Below are 9412 nucleotides of genomic sequence, written 5' to 3' on the forward strand. Positions count from 1 at the left end.
TTGGTGCAGCACGACACTGATCGACAAACACTGGATCACAGTGGGCTGTCCCCCCTTCTCCCACCGGACATTCCTGTATAAACTGAGCAGTCACAGGGAGCGGGGCAAGTTTGGGAATTGGTACAATATAATTGGGGGACATTGTTCAAAAAGAAAGCAGTGAAGCTGGGAGAGTGGGAAAGTGGGAGCGAGAAAGGGAGAGTGGGAAAGTGGGAGCGAGAAAGGGAAAGTGGGAGCGAGAAAGGGAGAGTGGGAGCGAGAAAGGGAGAGTGGGAAAATGGGAGAGAGAAAGGGAAAGTGGGAGGGAGAGTGGGAAAGTGGGAGGGAGAAAGGGAGAGTGGGAAAGTGGGAGCGAGAAAGGGAGAGTGGGAGCGAGAAAGGGAGAGTGGGAGCGAGAAAGGGAGAGTGGGAGCGAGAAAGGGAGAGTGGGAGCGAGAAAGGGAGAGTGGGAAAGTGGGAGCGAGAGTGGGAAAGCGAGAGTGGGAAAGTGGGAGCGAGAAAGGGAGAGTGGGAGCGAGAAAGGGAGAGTGGGAAAGTGGGAGCGAGAAAGGGAGAGTGGGAAAGTGGGAGAGAGAAAGGGAGAGTGGGAAAGTGGGAGCGAGAAAGGGAGAGTGGGAGCGAGAAAGGGAGAGTGGGAGCGAGAAAGGGAAAGTGGGAAAGGGAGAGTGGGAGCGAGAAAGGGAGAGTGGGAGCGAGAAAGGGAGAGTGGGAGCGAGAAAGGGAGAGTGGGAGCGAGAAAGGGAGAGTGGGAGCGAGAAAGGGAGAGTGGGAGCGAGAAAGGGAGAGTGGGAGCGAGAAAGGGAGAGTGGGAGCGAGAAAGGGAGAGTGGGAGCGAGAAAGGGAGAGTGGGAGCGAGAAAGGGAGAGTGGGAGCGAGAAAGGGAGAGTGGGAGCGAGAAAGGGAGAGTGGGAGCGAGAAAGGGAGAGTGGGAGCGAGAAAGGGAGAGTGGGAGCGAGAAAGGGAGAGTGGGAGCGAGAAAGGGAGAGTGGGAGCGAGAAAGGGAGAGTGGGAGCGAGAAAGGGAGAGTGGGAAAGTGGGAGCGAGAATGGGAAAGTGGGAGCGAGAAAGGGAGAGTGGGAGCGAGAAAGGGAGAGTGGGAAAATGGGAGAGAGAAAGGGAAAGTGGGAGGGAGAAAGGGAGAGTGGGAAAGTGGGAGGGAGAAAGGGAGAGTGGGAGCGAGAAAGGGAGAGTGGGAAAGTGGGAGCGAGAAAGGGAGAGTGGGAAAGTGGGAGCGAGAAAGGGAGAGTGGGAGCGAGAAAGGGAGAGTGGGAAAATGGGAGAGAGAAAGGGAAAGTGGGAGGGAGAGTGGGAAAGTGGGAGGGAGAAAGGGAGAGTGGGAAAGTGGAAGGGAGAGTGGGAGCGAGAAAGGGAGAGTGGGAAAGTGGGAGCGAGAGTGGGAAAGCGAGAGTGGGAAAGTGGGAGCGAGAAAGGGAGAGAGGGAAAGTGGGAGCGAGAAAGGGAGAGTGGGAAAGTGGGAGAGAGAAAGGGAGAGTGGGAAAGTGGGAGCGAGAAAGGGAGAGTGGGAGCGAGAAAGGGAGAGTGGGAAAATGGGAGAGAGAAAGGGAAAGTGGGAGGGAGAAAGGGAGAGTGGGAGGGAGAAAGGGAGAGTGGGAAAGTGGGAGCGAGAAAGGGAGAGTGGGAGCGAGAGTGGGAAAGTGGGAGCGAGAGTGGGAGAGTGGGAGCGAGAAAGGGAGAGTGGGAGCGAGAAAGGGAGAGTGGGAGCGAGAAAGGGAGAGTGGGAGCGAGAAAGGGAGAGTGGGAGCGAGAAAGGGAGAGTGGGAGCGAGAAAGGGAGAGTGGGAGCGAGAAAGGGAGAGTGGGAGCGAGAAAGGGAGAGTGGGAGCGAGAAAGGGAGAGTGGGAGCGAGAAAGGGAGAGTGGGAGCGAGAAAGGGAGAGTGGGAGCGAGAAAGGGAGAGTGGGAGCGAGAAAGGGAGAGTGGGAGCGAGAAAGGGAGAGTGGGAGCGAGAAAGGGAGAGTGGGAGCGAGAAAGGGAGAGTGGGAGCGGGAGAGTGGGAGCGAGAAAGGGAGAGTGGGAGCGAGAAAGGAGAGTGGGAGCGAGAAAGGGAGAGTGGGAGCGAGAAAGGGAGAGTGGGAGCGAGAAAGGGAGAGTGGGAGCGAGAAAGGGAGAGTGGGAGCGAGAAAGGGAGAGTGGGAGCGAGAAAGGGAGAGTGGGAAAGTGGGAGCGAGAGTGGGAAAGTGGGAGCGAGAGTGGGAAAGTGGGAGCGAGAAAGGGAGAGTGGGAGCGAGAAAGGGAGAGTGGGAAAGTGGGAGCGAGAAAGGGAGAGTGGGAAAGTGGGAGAGAGAAAGGGAGAGTGGGAAAGTGGGAGCGAGAAAGGGAGAGTGGGAGCGAGAAAGGGAGAGTGGGAAAATGGGAGAGAGAAAGGGAAAGTGGGAGGGAGAGTGGGAAAGTGGGAGGGAGAAAGGGAGAGTGGGAAAGTGGGAGGGAGAAAGGGAGAGTGGGAGCGAGAAAGGGAGAGTGGGAAAGTGGGAGCGAGAGTGGGAAAGTGGGAGCGAGAGTGGGAAATTGGGAACGAGAAAGGGAGAGTGGCAGCGAGAAAGGGAGAGTGGGAAAGTGGGAAAGGGAGAGTGGGAGCGAGAAAGGGAGAGTGGGAGCGAGAAAGGGAGAGTGGGAGCGAGAAAGGGAGAGTGGGAAAGAGAGTGGGAGCGAGAAAGGGAGAGTGGGAGCGAGAAAGGGAGAGTGGGAGCGAGAAAGGGAGAGTGGGAAAGGGAGAGTGGGAGCGAGAAAGGGAGAGTGGGAGCGAGAAAGGGAGAGTGGGAGCGAGAAAGGGAGAGTGGGAGCGAGAAAGGGAGAGTGGGAGCGAGAAAGGGAGAGTGGGAAAGTGGGAGCGAGAAAGGGAGAGTGGGAGAGAGAAAGGGAGAGTGGGAAAATGGGAGAGAGAAAGGGAAAGTGGGAGGGAGAGTGGGAAAGTGGGAGGAAGAAAGGGAGAGTGGGAAAGTGGGAGGGAGAAAGGGAGAGTGGGAGCGAGAAAGGGAGAGTGGGAAAGTGGGAGCGAGAGTGGGAAAGTGGGAGCGAGAGTGGGAAAGTGGGAGCGAGAAAGGGAGAGTGGGAAAGTGGGAGAGAGAAAGGGAGAGTGGGAAAGTGGGAGCGAGAAAGGGAGAGTGGGAGCGAGAAAGGGAGAGTGGGAAAATGGGAGAGAGAAAGGGAAAGTGGGAGGGAGAGTGGGAAAGTGGGAGGGAGAAAGGGAGAGTGGGAAAGTGGGAGGGAGAAAGGGAGAGTGGGAGCGAGAAAGGGAGAGTGGGAAAGTGGGAGCGAGAGTGGGAAAGTGGGAGCGAGAGTGGGAAATTGGGAACGAGAAAGGGAGAGTGGCAGCGAGAAAGGGAGAGTGGGAAAGTGGGAAAGGGAGAGTGGGAGCGAGAAAGGGAGAGTGGGAGCGAGAAAGGGAGAGTGGGAAAGAGAGTGGGAGCGAGAAAGGGAGAGTGGGAGCGAGAAAGGGAGAGTGGGAGCGAGAAAGGGAGAGTGGGAAAGGGAGAGTGGGAGCGAGAAAGGGAGAGTGGGAGCGAGAAAGGGAGAGTGGGAGCGAGAAAGGGAGAGTGGGAGCGAGAAAGGGAGAGTGGGAGCGAGAAAGGGAGAGTGGGAAAGTGGGAGCGAGAAAGGGAGAGTGGGAGAGAGAAAGGGAGAGTGGGAAAATGGGAGAGAGAAAGGGAAAGTGGGAGGGAGAGTGGGAAAGTGGGAGGGAGAAAGGGAGAGTGGGAAAGTGGGAGGGAGAAAGGGAGAGTGGAGCGAGAAAGGGAGAGTGGGGAAAGTGGGAGCGAGAGTGGGAAAGTGGGAGCGAGAAAGGGAGAGTGGGAGAGAGAAGGAACAAAACTGCACTTCTGTAGCGTCTTTCACATCCTCCAGGACGTCCCAAAATGCTTCACAGCCAATGAAGTACTTTTTGAAGTGCAGTCACTGTTGTAATGTAGGAAACATGGCAGCCAATTTGTGCACAGCAAGATCCCACAATCAGCACTGAGATAAATGACCAGATAATCTGTCTTAGTATTGTTGGTTGGGGATAAATATTGACACCGGGCCAAACTCCCCTGCTCTTGGAATAGCACCGTGGGATCTTTAACACCCCCATGATCAGGTTTAACGTCTCATCTGACAGAAAGAAGGTGCTAAATGATTACTAATCTTTCGCTTCTCGGGATGTGGGCGTCGCTGGCAAGGCCGGCATTTATTGCCCATCTCGAGTTGCCCTGAGATGGTGGTGGTGAGACGCTGCCTTCAACTGCCTTCAACTGCCTTCAACTGGAGTAGGTTTGTGACAACTGAGGGGCTTTACTCTAGGGCCCCTTCACAGGGCAGTGCAGAGTCAACCCCACTGGAGTCACGTATAGGCCCAGAGCGGGTAGGAAACCGATGAACAGGAGGAGGCCATTCAGCCCCTCGAGCCTGTTCCACTTTTCCTGTTCCGTAACCCTGAGCTCAGGCCGGGTAAGGACGGCAGGTTTCCTTCCATAAAGGGCATTAGTGAACCAGTTGGGTTTTTACAACAATCCGGTAGTTTCATGGTCATTTTTACTGAGACAAGCCTTTTATGAACAGATTCTTTAAACTGACTTCAAATTCTTTATGAACAGATTCTTTAAACTGACTTCAAATTCTCAAACTGCCCGGGTGGGATTTGAACTCACGTTCTCAGGGTCACTGTCCAGCAGGGTAACCACTGGACCTTTGCCCGTGGGCTGGACATTGAGTCCTGTGAGCTGGTGATGGGCCCGCTGCCCTGCCCGACACAATAACCCGATGCAATACCCAGCTCTCCCATCGAAGCCCATCCTCCAGTACCCTCACTCTCCCATCGAAGCCCATCCCTCTCGTACCCTCACTCTCCCATCGAAGACCATCCCTCTCGTACCCTCACTCTCCCATCGAAGACCATCCTCCAGTACCCTCACTCTCCCATCGAAGACCATCCCTCCAGTACCCTCATTCTCCCATCGAAGCCCATCCCTCCAGTACCCTCACTCTCCCATCGAAGCCCATCCCTTCAGTCCCCTCACTCTCCCATCGAAGACCATCCCTCCAGTCCCCTCACTCTCCCATCGAAGCCCATCCCTCCAGTCCCCTCACTCTCCCATCGAAGCCCATCCCTCCAGTCCCCTCACTCTCCCATCGAAGACCATCCCTCCAGTCCCCTCACTCTCCCATCGAAGACCATCCCTCCAGTCCCCTCACTCTCCCATCGAAGCCCATCCCTCCAGTCCCCTCACTCTCCCATCGAAGCCCATCCCTCCAGTCCCCTCACTCTCCCATCGAAGCCCATCCCTCCAGTCCCCTCACTCTCCCATCGAAACCCATCCCTCCAGTCTCCTCACTCTCCCATCGAAGCCCATCCCTCCAGTCCCCTCACTCTCCCATCGAAGCCCATCCCTCCAATACCCTCACTCTCCCATCGAAGCCCATCCCTCCAGTCCCCTCACTCTCCCATCGAAGCCCATCCCTCCAATACCCTCACACTCCCATCGAAGCCCATCCCTCCAGTCCCCTCACTCTCCCATCGAAGACCATCCCTCCAGTCCCCTCACTCTCCCATCGAAGCCCATCCCTCCAGTCCCCTAACTATCCCATCAAAGCCCATCCCTCCAGTACCCTCACTCTCCCATCGAAGCTCATCCCTCCAGTCCCCTCACTCTCCCATCGAAGCCCATCCCTCCAGTCCCCTCACTCTCCCATCGAAGCCCATCCCTCCAGTCCCCTCACTCTCCCATCGAAGACCATCCCTCTCGTACCCTCACTCTCCCATCGAAGACCATCCCTCTCGTACCCTCACTCTCCCATCGAAGCCCATCCTCCAGTACCCTCACTCTCCCATCGAAGACCATCCCTCCAGTACCCTCATTCTCCCATCGAAGCCCATCCCTCCAGTACCCTCACTCTCCCATCGAAGCCCATCCCTTCAGTCCCCTCACTCTCCCATCGAAGACCATCCCTCCAGTCCCCTCACTCTCCCATCGAAGCCCATCCCTCCAGTCCCCTCACTCTCCCATCGAAGCCCATCCCTCCAGTCCCCTCACTCTCCCATCGAAGACCATCCCTCCAGTCCCCTCACTCTCCCATCGAAGACCATCCCTCCAGTCCCCTCACTCTCCCATCGAAGCCCATCCCTCCAGTCCCCTCACTCTCCCATCGAAGCCCATCCCTCCAGTCCCCTCACTCTCCCATCGAAGCCCATCCCTCCAGTCCCCTCACTCTCCCATCGAAACCCATCCCTCCAGTCTCCTCACTCTCCCATCGAAGCCCATCCCTCCAGTCCCCTCACTCTCCCATCGAAGCCCATCCCTCCAATACCCTCACTCTCCCATCGAAGCCCATCCCTCCAGTCCCCTCACTCTCCCATCGAAGCCCATCCCTCCAATACCCTCACACTCCCATCGAAGCCCATCCCTCCAGTCCCCTCACTCTCCCATCGAAGACCATCCCTCCAGTCCCCTCACTCTCCCATCGAAGCCCATCCCTCCAGTCCCCTAACTATCCCATCAAAGCCCATCCCTCCAGTACCCTCACTCTCCCATCGAAGCTCATCCCTCCAGTCCCCTCACTCTCCCATCGAAGCCCATCCCTCCAGTACCCTCACTCTCCCATCGAAGTCCATCCCTCCAGTCCCCTCACTCTCCCATCGAAGACCATCCCTCCAGTCCCCTCACTCTCCCATCGAAGACCATCCCTCCAGTCCCCTCACTCTCCCATCGAAGCCCATCCCTCCAATACCCTCACTCTCCCATCGAAGCCCATCCCTCCAGTCCCCTCACTCTCCCATCGAAGCCCATCCCTCCAGTCCCCTCACTCTCCCATCGAAGCCCATCCCTCCAGTCCCCTCACTCTCCCATCGAAGCCCATCCCTCCAGTCCCCTAACTCTCCCATCGAAGCCCATCCCTCCAGTCCCCTCACTCTCTCATCGAAGACCATCCCTCCAGTACCCTCACTCTCCCATCGAAGCCCATCCCTCCAGTCCCCTCACTCTCCCATCGAAGCCCATACCTCCAATACCCTCACTCTCCCATCGAAACCCATCCCTCCAGTCTCCTCACTCTCCCATCGAAGCCCATCCCTCCAGTACCCTCATTCTCCCATCGAAGCCCATCCCTCCAGTACCCTCACTCTCCCATCAAAGCCCATCCCTCCAGTCCCCTCACTCTCCCATCGAAGCCCATCCCTCCAATACCCTCACACTCCCATCGAAGCCCATCCCTCCAGTCCCCTCACTCTCCCATCGAAGCCCATCCCTCCAGTACCCTCACTCTCCCATCGAAGCCCATCCCTCCAGTCCCCTCACTCTCCCATCGAAGCCCATCCCTCCAGTCCCCTCACTCTCCCATCGAAGCCCATCCCTCCAGTCCCCTCACTCTCCCATCGAAGCCCATCCCTCCAGTACCCTCACTCTCCCATCGAAGCCCATCCCTCCAATACCCTCACACTCCCATCGAAGCCCATCCCTCCAGTCCCCTCACTCTCCCATCGAAGACCATCCCTCCAGTCCCCTCACTCTCCCATCGAAGCCCATCCCTCCAGTCCCCTCACTCTCCCATCGAAGACCATCCCTCCAGTCCCCTCACTCTCCCATCGAAGCCCATCCCTCCAGTCCCCTAACTATCCCATCAAAGCCCATCCCTCCAGTACCCTCACTCTCCCATCGAAGCTCATCCCTCCAGTCCCCTCACTCTCCCATCGAAGCCCATCCCTCCAGTCCCCTCACTCTCCCATCGAAGCCCATCCCTCCAGTCCCCTCACTCTCCCATCGAAGCCCATCCCTCTCGTACCCTCACTCTCCCATCGAAGACCATCCCTCTCGTACCCTCACTCTCCCATCGAAGACCATCCCTCTCGTACCCTCACTCTCCCATCGAAGCCCATCCTCCAGTACCCTCACTCTCCCATCGAAGACCATCCCTCCAGTACCCTCACTCTCCCATCGAAGACCATCCCTCTCGTACCCTCACTCTCCCATCGAAGACCATCCCTCTCGTACCCTCACTCTCCCATCGAAGCCCATCCTCCAGTACCCTCACTCTCCCATCGAAGACCATCCCTCCAGTACCCTCATTCTCCCATCGAAGCCCATCCCTCCAGTCCCCTAACTATCCCATCAAAGCCCATCCCTCCAGTACCCTCACTCTCCCATCGAAGCTCATCCCTCCAGTCCCCTCACTCTCCCATCGAAGCCCATCCCTCCAGTCCCCTCACTCTCCCATCGAAGCCCATCCCTCCAGTCCCCTCACTCTCCCATCGAAGCCCATCCCTCTCGTACCCTCACTCTCCCATCGAAGACCATCCCTCTCGTACCCTCACTCTCCCATCGAAGACCATCCCTCTCGTACCCTCACTCTCCCATCGAAGCCCATCCTCCAGTACCCTCACTCTCCCATCGAAGACCATCCCTCCAGTACCCTCATTCTCCCATCGAAGCCCATCCCTCCAGTACCCTCACTCTCCCATCGAAGCCCATCCCTTCAGTCCCCTCACTCTCCCATCGAAGACCATCCCTCCAGTCCCCTCACTCTCCCATCGAAGCCCATCCCTCCAGTCCCCTCACTCTCCCATCGAAGCCCATCCCTCCAGTCCCCTCACTCTCCCATCGAAGACCATCCCTCCAGTCCCCTCACTCTCCCATCGAAGACCATCCCTCCAGTCCCCTCACTCTCCCATCGAAGCCCATCCCTCCAGTCCCCTCACTCTCCCATCGAAGCCCATCCCTCCAGTCCCCTCACTCTCCCATCGAAGCCCATCCCTCCAGTCCCCTCACTCTCCCATCAAAGCCCATCCCTCCAGTACCCTCACTCTCCCATCGAAGCTCATCCCTCCAGTCCCCTCACTCTCCCATCGAAGCCCATCCCTCCAGTACCCTCACTCTCCCATCGAAGTCCATCCCTCCAGTCCCCTCACTCTCCCATCGAAGACCATCCCTCCAGTCCCCTCACTCTCCCATCGAAGACCATCCCTCCAGTCCCCTCACTCTCCCATCGAAGCCCATCCCTCCAATACCCTCACTCTCCCATCGAAGCCCATCCCTCCAGTCCCCTCACTCTCCCATCGAAGCCCATCCCTCCAGTCCCCTCACTCTCCCATCGAAGCCCATCCCTCCAGTCCCCTCACTCTCCCATCGAAGCCCATCCCTCCAGTCCCCTAACTCTCCCATCGAAGCCCATCCCTCCAGTCCCCTCACTCTCTCATCGAAGACCATCCCTCCAGTACCCTCACTCTCCCATCGAAGCCCATCCCTCCAGTCCCCTCACTCTCCCATCGAAGCCCATACCTCCAATACCCTCACTCTCCCATCGAAACCCATCCCTCCAGTCTCCTCACTCTCCCATCGAAGCCCATCCCTCCAGTACCCTCATTCTCCCATCGAAGCCCATCCCTCCAGTACCCTCACTCTCCCATCAAAGCCCATCCCTCCAGTCCCC

The sequence above is a fragment of the Heptranchias perlo genome, unplaced genomic scaffold (genome assembly GCF_035084215.1).
Source record: "Heptranchias perlo isolate sHepPer1 unplaced genomic scaffold, sHepPer1.hap1 HAP1_SCAFFOLD_206, whole genome shotgun sequence".
NCBI classification, from domain to species: domain Eukaryota; kingdom Metazoa; phylum Chordata; class Chondrichthyes; order Hexanchiformes; family Hexanchidae; genus Heptranchias; species Heptranchias perlo.